Source organism: Oryctolagus cuniculus, chromosome 13 (assembly GCF_964237555.1).
Source record: "Oryctolagus cuniculus chromosome 13, mOryCun1.1, whole genome shotgun sequence".
In the NCBI taxonomy this organism is placed as follows: Eukaryota; Metazoa; Chordata; class Mammalia; order Lagomorpha; family Leporidae; genus Oryctolagus; species Oryctolagus cuniculus.
The window spans coordinates 93,312,363-93,324,082 of NC_091444.1; the positions used below are offsets into that span (position 1 = coordinate 93,312,363).

General features: G+C 40.1%; 1 non-coding gene across 1 annotated transcript; it reads left to right on the forward strand.

The window, feature by feature from the left end:
• The first annotated feature begins 11,375 nt into the window (after positions 1-11,375).
• On the forward strand, positions 11,376-11,447 carry TRNAA-UGC (transfer RNA alanine (anticodon UGC)). Its single transcript has one exon. It is a non-coding gene; the product is annotated as a tRNA-Ala (tRNA).
• The last annotated feature ends 273 nt before the right edge of the window (positions 11,448-11,720 follow it).

Here is an 11,720-nt window from a genome sequence, read left to right on the forward strand (position 1 = left end):
CCAAGGTGCCCTTGCCTGTCCTTTATCAAAAGGAATTCACTGAACTGGGGGTGTGAACAGCTTGGCCTTATTGGACTGAGGGATTGCTGTGCTTCTCCAATGGATAAGAACCTTGATGGCCAGTATTGTCTGGAGGAGTTTGTTTAGGGGAATTCCACATCCAAAAATCCCCCTACTCACACTTTCCAAGAAGAGGGAGGAGGGGAGAAGAAAGGGGGAAAACCATGCTCACGTCCATAAAAACCCCAGTCTGAATGCCGACTGGGCCCCCAGTGCTTTACTGAGATGCCTGCAAGGTCTGACCATTGTAGGAATTGCTGTCTCTTCACTTTGTCCAGTAAACTATGCTAACACCACCTTCTTGTCTGTTCATTCATCGGCCACATATTTCATCATGGATAAAACAAGTTCCCAGGGTTCAAATCAGTAGTAATAGTAACATAACAAATCAGGAGGCCATGAGGCTGGGGCAGCTCCAGAGCCTTGGCTTACTATGCAAGCAAACCAAAACTCAACTCAATGTAAACAATAAAATGAAATAAATGTTTAACCGCTCAGAAGCCACCAACCAACTTTGAGGCTTTACCAATCAGATGCTGCCAACTGACCTCTAAGCAGAGATTTTACCAATCAGATACTGCCAACTGACCTCTAACTTTCCACTCTACCCAATCAAATATTTTCTTTGCCTTGCTTCCAGGAACACTATATAAAAATTTTCACCTTGTAACCCCCTTGGTGAAACCCTGAGCAGCTGTGGTTTGATGCCGCCTGGTTCATGAATCCCTGTCTGCTCAAACAAACTCATTAAAATTTTAATGTGGTTAAATTCATCTTCTAACATTGCCAAATCTGTAAGTCCTGTTTGAATTAAGACTGACAAACAGCTTCCATCTGCTAATCTAACTTTTCCTCCAAGGAACATTCTAGAATGTCTTCCACAAGTAATTTTACTTAGATAATATTTCTGAAGAACAAATATAGACTCTTAATTGATGCATACTCAAACACAAGTTTCTTAATGTGATATTTTTGCTCAGCATTTGGAAGAAGATACAATATCATTCATTCATTTGTCTGAGATGCAATTGTTAATAAAAGAATTTGAAAAGTTTGAGTCATCCCATCATCTTTCCTTATCAGAAAGGGTGTTCCATGTTGGGGACAGCACAAAATCTAGTATCCCCAGTGTATTTACTGCAAAGTCAATTTTTTTTAATTTCTTTTTTTAAACTTTTATTTAATAAATATAAATTTCCAAAGTACAGCTTTTGGATTACCATGGCTTTTTCCCCCTATAACTTCCCTCCCACCTGCAACCCTCCCCTCTCCTGCTCCCTCTCCCATTCCATTCACATCAAGATTCATTTTTAATTATCTTTATATACAGAAGATCAATTTAGTACATATTAAGTAAAGATTTCAACAGTATGTACCCACACAGAAACACAAAGTGTAAAGTACTGTTTGAGTACTAGTTATAGCATTAATTCACATTAAACAACACATTAAGGACAGAGATCCTACATGAGGAGTAAGTGCACAGTGACTCCTGTTGTTGACTTAACAATTGACACTCTTGTTTATGGTGTCAGTAATTACCCTAGGCTCTTGTCATGAGTTGCCAAGGCTGTGGAAGCCTCTTGAGTTCGCCAGCTCCAATCTTATTTAGACAAGGTCATAGTCAAAATGGAAGTTCTCTCCTCCCTTCAGAGGAAGGTACCTCCTTTGCAAAGTCAATATTTACTGCTTCAAGAATTTAATTTTCTCAGGATGTAATTGAATACTGTATGGGCAAAACACTTTGTTTGGTATGCATCACTATATTTATTTTAAAACATTGCCCATAGCAAACGAAAAATTTTAAAAAGAGGGGAAAATACTTTAGAGAAGTGACCTCTCCCATTTTTATTCTCCCTCTTCGCCCATTCATTACGAGGATCATTGGGGCTCTAAGCAGGGTCATTGAGTCTACACAGTTCTGAATGGTGTTAACAGGAAATAGCTTTGTTTAGAATACAAAATTGCCATGGTCATGCTGTTTTGCTTGCTGGACAAAAATGCTTTAGAGATGATGTAATGAAGTGTCTTTGAATAAATGCTTCACGCTGGTGTGAACTATTTTTAAATGAAAAGAATCTCTTTTCAATGGTGATCTCTCATTCCTCTGAACACACTTTGAGAACTCGTATCCACTCACTGTAATGTAACCCTGCTATCTAACAGGGTTGAATTTAATCCAGTGATTTCCCCTGTAATACAATTATATACAAGAAGGGAAGTGAAGCCTGAAAGCCATGGCTTGGGGCAGTTTTCCAGCCTTCAGTACCATCACCAACAGAAAAATTTACTGTAAAGCTGATCTTTAACCATTCTTTTTTTCCCACAGTTGTGGTATTTCTGAATTTGTTTTACTACTTATAAATCTTGACAGCAAACACTCTAAACAGAAGGACCCACTGTACTTGTCTGAGCACTTTTCTCTGGAATGAATTCAGTGTCTCATTTTCCTTTTCTTTTTAATATGTATGTATTTATTTTTTATTTAAAAGAGTTACAGAAAGAGAGAGGGAGAGAGAATCTTCCATATCTTCCATATGCCAATTCACTCCCAAGATGACCTCAATGGCCAGGGCTGGAACAGGATGAAGCCAGGAGCTTCTTCCCAGTCTCTACTGTAGGTGTAGGGGTCCAAGCATTTAGGTCATGTGCTGCCTTCCCAGGCTCATTAGCAAGGTGCTGGAGTGGAAGTGGATCATCTGGGATGTGAATCAGTGTCCATATGGGATGCTGGCATAGCAGGTGGCAGCTTAACCCACTATATCACAACACCGGCCCCTAATTTCCCATTTTCATCATGCACTTCTACCAATTTCAGAGCAAGATTCTCCAATGTAGTTTGGCTTTTTAAGCCCTAACATGGGAATTGCCCCCCAAACAGTGTTGTTTATATGCATTTTTATTTCTGATCATCATCCTTTGAACTTTTCACTCTCTTTTCTTTAGCATAGTCAACAGTTTTTTTCTCTATTGTCGTGTTATTAGAGTGTGAAACTCTGTGGATCAACCAGACTGGAATCCTTCTACCCAACCAAAGGGAAGTGGGGCAGCTTGGGCGTCATGTTGAATGCACAGAAATCCGCCACAGGAGTTCATGACTGACTGAATCTTATCTAGCTGGCCTGTTCCCCAGCCTGCCCTGCCCTGCTCCCAACACACACATGTGCATATGTTACAAAGACCAGCTCCAGGAGCCCCATGGCAAAGTAAGCATCTGGCATCTAGGACTCCAGGCTTCCTGCGGGCTTTTCTCTGCATGGCAGGATTTGATGTTTCAAGACAGAAGCTTCATTGAAGACAAACATTAATTATCACTTTATGAGACCACATCTCCACGTAGTGAGCAAAAGATTATAGTTGGGTGCTGATTATTAAAATATAGCTCACACTTCATCAACTGGACACTATGGGGACGGGCTCAGCCTTCCAGAGAATTCCGAGGCTTACTCAAGTTGTAGAATGAAGGGACTAAACTTATCTTAAGCTGACAATTTCTGAACAATCTGCAGTTACAGAAAAGACCATTATCTAAACTTAAGCAGATGCTCCTGAAAATAGAGCTTCCATTGATCCTGCCCTGAGGGCATTTCCTGTTTGGAGGAAGACTGAATTCTTAGGACACGGAAGTGCAATCGCTAGCATCAACCCTTACATACTTTCCCACGGAAGCTCTCAGCTCTCCCACTCGTCCTACTCATTTCTCTCTCTATGTTCCTTTCTTCCTTGTTTGATTAAGTTGATGTATAAAACTCGATTTCATTACCAAGTCCTCAAGTGTATACATGTGCCATGTTTAAATAAACGTTGTCATTCTGTATTGTCAGTTAATTTTCAGGCCTCAACCCTTTGAATCGAAGGCAGTAGAAGGGATAATTTCATCTCAATAAGAACCAGTAGTTTTAGGCTGCTCATCTGAGCTATGCTCCCTACCAATGCTTCTTTTTAGAAGGTAACCAAAGAATATTCATGCAGAAGATGCTTACAAAACATTTCTAGAAGGAAACAGCCGGGAGCTAGAAACTTCACAAAAGTATTTCACCTTACTCCCGCAATAACCTGGCAAGGTAGAAACTGTTCACAGCATGCTATGAATGAGGGAACAGGTTTATAGAAAGCACACAGCCATGATGCTGCTGGTGAATGTAAACAAAAGATCCAGATTGGCACCCAAGGGAGAGGGCAAGTGAGGGAGGATGCCTGATGCACAGATGGGAAAATCTCAGGTCTCATTAGGGCCATGTGGGTGAGAGCCCAAACACACTGCTTGCTGGTTATAGGACTTGCAGTCTCAGATCTGATTTTGTCAAGTGGGAATAAGTATTCTGTGACAAGTGTTGTAAATCACACAGTGCCTGGTGTATTTCAGGGTTTCATATGTCAGAACTTCCCTACTGATTTCATGGCCTCTTCTGTCTGTGATTTAGGTTTTCCAAAGTCAGAGAAGCCCTCCTCTCTATTCTGTGCCTCTTTTCCTTACATTTTGGAGCCCCGTGTGAGGAGGCACCAATCTACACCTTTTTTCCTTCCACAAGGCAAGTCTGTTGTTTTATGAAAGTATCAGTCTAATTTATCAGGAATGAATTATTCAAACTACTCTTTTGTGACTTAAGGAAAATTTTAAGGACTTAAACTAAACAGTTTGTCAGGTTAAATATTTTGTTTTCAATATGTTTCTGTTGATTAAGGTTAGGAAAGCCAAACTCTGCCATAGAGCATCAATATATGATCACCCTGTGTATCCATACCAGCTTTTAATGCTTCTATGTTCCCAGACTGTGGCAGAAAGAATGGAGGAAGGTTTGTATGGGCTGTTCATATTAACATACATGAGAAAAGTAATAAAGAAATTGGGTATTGCTTTTGGAAAGGTTCCTATGGTGTCTGTGAGCAACAAATGAATTTCTCAGTGACAGTATAAGTGAAAGACTCAGATCTGGGACAGACAGACCTGGGTAAGGTCCCAGCTCCACCTCTGAGTGCCTGTGTGACTTTGAGAACACCTAACACAGGAAAAGCTCTGTTTTCCATGTCTACAGAGAGGGGACAAGGCCAACCTCATGGGGTTGCTTTTAGAATTAATTGAAATAGCACATGTAAAATCCTTGGCATTGGGTCTCCTCCTGACTCGTTACCATCATCTGCCTCTGGCACTGGCTCCAGCTCAGTGAGTCGGCTAGCATGGTGCTCTGGGATTGACTGCCCTACAGGGTCTCCCATCAATAGCAACTATCATTTGTTCCATCCCTGGACAGAGAATCGAGTGAGAGAGTTTACATTTTCAAATATGACAGCTAAGTAGCAAAAGATGATTGGGTCACGGAGACCGGGCTTTGAGCCTTCTATTTTTGACAATATAAGAGAACAATGCCAGGCTTCCCTAACTGACTGATTTGCTACAAAGAGAAAACCACCAGGTTAGCACCTAGCACATGTGCTCACTCAACTGGCAAGTAAGTCAAACCACCCAGAGATTTTTTTGGTAGGTGGTGAATTGTCTTGTTCATTTATACAATTTCCAAGTTACTATTTTCATGTCAGTTAAGCCCTTTCTCACTCAAATTGAAGTCAATTAACAGTATAAACCACCATAAATGAGTGATGGGGATGGCATCTGATAATCATTAATAGAACCATTATTTATACGCTTCCTTCAGATCTGTGTCAGTTTATGGACACAGGGAAGCCGCATGTACACAGGGCAGCAGGTTGAGTGGCGGGAGCCTGGGAGTCACCTGGAGGCTCCAAGCCTATCTTGTAACTGGGAATGTCCCTGCACAAAAAAAAAAAATGGCTTTTCCCTCACCAGCTGGCTCAGCCATATGGCTTGAAATGCGCCATGCATAATTGCCTTTCTAGGCATTTCCCCTCTGATGTGTTCTGACAGAGCCCAGAGAAGGAAAGCTCACCTCTGAGCACAGGGCTCCCACTCAGAGGCACGGTGCTTCCATCAGAAGCCAGATGAACTATTTCCCATGTTATTCTCTGGCCAAGAGAAAGCATGGAAAACAGTTTCAGTAGGATGCAGTATGTCAAGGACCTGGCTTGACATGGCTTTATATAGTCATATTTACCCCCTTCAGGTACAGGACTCATCTGGATGGGTAAGTCAGGCAGTCATCCCAGTGGAATCATCTGAAGAGAAGCTACACCCCCTTCAGAAATAACAAAGCCCACCCACACCTCACTGATTTCTCAACACATGGAATTCCTCAGAGCAAACTCACTCTTTTGACTTCATCTCCATAAAACCCAGCTTAAGCAGAAGATAACAATCTCACCATTTAGTGACGTCCAATTCTATGTCCAATAGGAAAAGAAGACTTCAATGAAGCAGGACAAGTCTGAGTCAATCCTTACAGATGCATGGCAGCCACACATCTGTTTCCTCTGAATTATTTTAAGTATCCAGAACCAGTCCGGAGTCATACTCCTTCTATTCTGTTCACACTGTGCAGACAAAACATCCAGACAGATTTAAAACATTTGGAATGAGATCCAGGTAACATGAAAGCTAGACTTTTATTACATCTTGGATAATGGATGGGGTAGGGGTCGGGGATGCTATTCTGGAGGTGTATATCTTCGGGTGGACTGGTCGAAGAGAATGAGTTTCAACCTTTATTGCAAAATGAAATTGCATGGAGAAAGGCTGGATTAGGCAAGCAACTAAGATGGTCAACACAATCAACTATTTCTCCGTGGAAAGGTGGTTAATCTCATCTTGACCTTCACCCAATGTCAACATTCTCCTAAGCTCTTTCACCTCCTTATCCTAGAAAACTAAAAAAAATGTTCCATAGCCTTGACTGGATAAAAAGAAAGCTTTAGCATTGTAACTTCTCAATGAAGAAGGAGAAATAACCTTGTATCTTCCCTCTTAGCTTAGTCAGACTCTTTAATTTGCTATTCAAAGCCTATTCAAATGTCAGAATTTATGTCCTAATGCTTTTGTGTAGCCACATTAGTAGTTCTATTCAGACTTTGAATGGAGAAGCAGGTTCCCTAAGATACATGCACACGCGCACACGCACACACACACACTTTCAAATAATGTATTAGAGAGTTGAGTTTCGGTAATTGTACAAACTGGTTAAATAATCAATGTGATATTGTAATTTTACATCTGGAAGTTGAGTATACAAGGGCAACCTTGCTTCAATCTAGGGCCAATATTTAGGTATCCAATAATTCCCACTTTCTGGTCTGCCTTGTGTGATCCATTCCCTTTGATTAACTTACTTCTAATTAAGAAAACACAATAATAATGAGGGGCTATTACTTCTGAAATAACATTATAAAAGACTGTGACTTCTGCCTTGCATAGTTTCTCTCTCTCTGGGCTTTCGTGTGTGCTTGCTTGAACAGAGAATCCACCTGACAAGCAACATAGGCCAGTATCAATTGAGAGTCTACAAGAAACTGAGGTCTTTAGTCCACCAACCCCGAAGGGACGGAATCCTACTGGTACATTGTAAAAGAACCTAGAAGCACATCTTCCATGAGTGGAGCCCATAGATGAGACTCCAGCCCTGACCTATATCTGTTTACAGGCTTGTGAATAACCATGAGCCAGTGAAACCACACAAAGCATCTTGACCCATAAAACCATGAGATGATAAATGTGCGTTGTTTTAAGCTGCAGAGTTTGAGGGCACTTTGTTATGCAACAGGCAATAACTAAATATACCCCCACATTGGTCCATTTGTTGGCCTTTGAATACACCGTGTTTATTCTTTTTTCTCTGTTTCCTTCACCAAGATTGCCATCAGTCTTGCCCAGTATCTGCCCAATTCTTCAACACCTGAGTCAATTTCTAGGTTCCTTTTGTCCACTCTGATTATTTTAACATAAGAAAATTTTTTCTTTACTACAATTCATAGACTTCACTGTCTACACCAAGTCAAATCACTTTGAGCATTCAGTCCTCATCTTGGAATAACAGTGCAAAAGAGAGTATGGGAGATGATTAGTTGACTGATTTTCTATGTTCTTAATTCTTGTATAATGCCTCTCACTCTTTCTTTAATTTTAAAGAGTACATTCTTATTTACTGTAGCTACCGTGTCAAGCAATAGATCTCTTCAAATTATTTCTCATATCTAAAATTTAGCATCCTTTGACCAATTTCTCCTTATCTCCTCCTTCTCACCACTTTTACCACCATTCTACCTTCCGCTTTTACAAATTCAACATTTTCAGATTCCACTTGTAAATGAGACGTGCAACATTTACCTTTTGGTGCCTGGATTATTTCACTTAAGATAATGTTCTCCTTGTATATTCATGTTATTGCAACTGTCAGGATTTATTCCTTTTTTAAGACTGACTAGTATTCCATTCTGTATATACACCCCATTTTGTTTAAGCATTCATACTTAGATTGCTGCTACATGTTACCTACTGTGAATAATGCTTCAATTAACATGGGAGTGCATTATCTCTATGAGGTGTTGATTTTGTTTTCTTTGGATATATACCCAGATGAGGGACTTACGGATATAGGTGAGAATCAATACCAGGTAGATGGATCATCAACACTGAATTTATATGCCTGTAGATGCAAACCTGGAAAAGACTGGATGCTAGAAATTGGATCAGGATTATTTGCCCATAAAAGGTAAGCATGAGTAGGGGATAAGACAGGAGTCAGAATAACTACTGGAATCAGACTTCAGAAAGCCTGATAAATAGGGAAGCAAACCTGAGTGAAGGATGTAGGCTGTTGGGTGAATGTTACTTTGGAGGAAGTTTTGTTTGGTGGACCCCTTCTTCACTCCTCTGCAAGTGTGCTTCTGTTGATCTCAAAAAAGCAATGCCCTGAGCTAGGGACTTGATACCTTGTGATACTGTGTGTGTGTGTGTGTTTAACTTTCCCTTTATTTTTAAAAAATTCTGATTCATTTATTTGAATACAAACAGAGAGAAACCTTCCATTCTTTGCTTTATTCAAATAACATTCTGAAGCCAGGAGCCATGGCTCAACCCGGGGCTCCCACATGCATGGCAGGGACTCAAATAATTGAGCCATCACCTCCTTTCTCTCTCTCTGTCGCCCCCCTTCTCTCTCTCTCTCTCCCTTTCTCTCTCTACCCCCTTCCTCCCTCTCTCTCTCTCTCTCTCTCTCTCTCTCCATTCACTTTAACAGGAATCTGGACTTGGGAGCAGAGTCAGGACTCAAACCCAAGCACTCTGATATGGGATATGGGAGTCTCAAGTGGCATCCTAGCTGCTGAGCCAGACACCAGTCCTAACTTTCCCTTTATGTTAATCTTGGCTCCCCAAGGAAATGTTAAGCTAGTAGAATGCAATGCTTTGAAATCCTCTCAGTAAATATTCAATGAACCAGTATATGGAAATAGAATCCTTGTTCATCCTTTTCCTTCTTTGCAGCCTTTAAAAATAAAAAGGATATTTATATCTATGACTAACAGTTCATTTATAGAGCCAATCTTATTCCTAAAGATATAGAGCAAATTTAAAATGTGTTAAATTCTAAAAAATAAGTATTTCTAAGGCTGTTTAGGCTTAGATTATGTTCAATTTTACAGGGAAAAACAATAACAAAGTCAATAGCAACACAAGGTATTATAAATGATCTAATAAGCAAGATGTTATTTTCATTTAGATCTTATTAAGCTGGATTTCAAGTAACCATGCAAATTCCACTTAATAGCAAATACATTTATATATGTATTTTAAATTTTCCCTTTGTAAATACAAAAAAAAATCTGTGTGGATAAGATACTTTATTGCCTCATACAAGCCATAGTTCTAACTAAATAAAGCATAGGAAAATCAGGATTCATGAAGATTTTTCTACATAGAGAAATAGTTTAAATTAGATTGTGGGTATAGCTCATAGAATTCTGCAAACATCAAAATATGAGGTATTGGTTGAGGCTGCTGCAGTCTTATTATCAGGGACTCATTTGACTGAAGTTTTCCCTGCTTTGGCATTGGATGTAGCCAAACTACAGTGGGAAAGTATGTTTATCCTACACGTCAGCCATTATAGGCTAATCACTCACCAGGTCCCTGCTGGAATATAGACCTAGGCATCTTATTTATTTTTTTTCACTTTTACGTAATAAATATAAATTTCCAAAGTACAGCTCATGGATTACAATGGCTCCCCCCCCACATAACTTCCCTCCCACCTGCAACCCTCCCCTCTCCTGCCCTCTCTCCCCTTCCATTCACATCAAGATACATTTTTAATTCTCTTTATATACAGGAGATCAATTTAGTATATATTAAGTAGAGATTTCAACAGTTTGCAGCCACACAGAAACATAAAGTGTAAAATACTGTTTGAGTACTAGTTATGCCATTAATTCACATTGGACAACACATTAAGGACAGAGATCCTACATGAGGAGTAAGTACACAGTGACTCCTGTTGTTGACTTAACAATTTGACACTCTTGTTTATGGCCTCAGTAATCTCTCTAGGCCCTTGTCATGAGTTGCCAAGGCTATGGAAGCCTTTGAGTTCGCCGTCTTCAATCTTATTTAGACAAGGCCATAGTCAAAGTGGAAGTTCTCTCCCCCCTTCAGAGAAAGGTACCTCCTTTTTTGATGGCCCCGTTCTTTCCACTGGGATCTTGCAGAGATCTTTCATTTAGGTTGGTTTTTTTTGTTGTTGTTGTGTTTTTGTTGTTGTTGTTGTTGTTTTTTGTTTTTTGTTTGTTTGTTTGTTTTGTTTTGTTTTGTTTTTGACAGAGTGTCTTGGCTTTCCATGCCTAAAATACTCTCCTGGGCTCTTCAGCCATATCCAAATGCCTTAAGGGTTGATTCTGAGGCCAGAGTGCTGTTTAAGACATCTGCCATTCTATGAGTCTGCTGTGTATCCCGCTTCCCATGATGGATCGTTCTCTCCCTTTTTGATTATATCAGTTGGTAATAGCAGACACTAGTCTTGTTTATGTGATCCCTTTGACTCTTAGACCTATCAGTGTGATCAATTTTGAACTGAAATTGATCACTTTCACTAGTGAGATGGCATTGGTACATGCAACCTTGATGGGATTGAATTGGAATCCCCAGACATGTTTCTAACTCTACCATTTGGGGTAAGTCCGAGTGAGCATGTGCTGAATTGTACATCTCCTTCCTCTCTTATTCCCACTCTCATATTTAACAGGGATCACTTTTCAGTTAAATTTAAACACCTAAGAATATTGTGTGTTAATTAAAGAGTTCAACCAATTGTATTAAGTAGAAAAAAATACTAAAAGGGATAAAATATTAAATTCTACATAAGCCTGTGCTAAACGACTTCTAAGAGAAAGAAGAGAGACACAATCTTGTGGTTGGGGATGTAGCTCAGTGGTAGAGTGCATGCTTTGCATGTATGAGGCCCCAGGTTCAATCCCTGGCATCTCCACTTATTTAATTTTTTCACATTTTCCTGTATTCCAGGAAGAATCCCTTTTTTAAAGATTTATTTATTTATTTATTTGAAAGTCAGAGTTATGCAGAAAGGGAGGGAGAGTGAGAGGTCTTCCATCTGCTGATCCACTCCCCAACTGATCATAATGGCCAGAGCTGTGCTGATCTGAAGCCAAGAGCCAGGAGCATCCTCCAGGTCCTTCATGCAGGTGCAAGGACCCAAGGACTTGGGCCATCTTCCACTGCTTTCCCAGTCCATAGCAGAGAG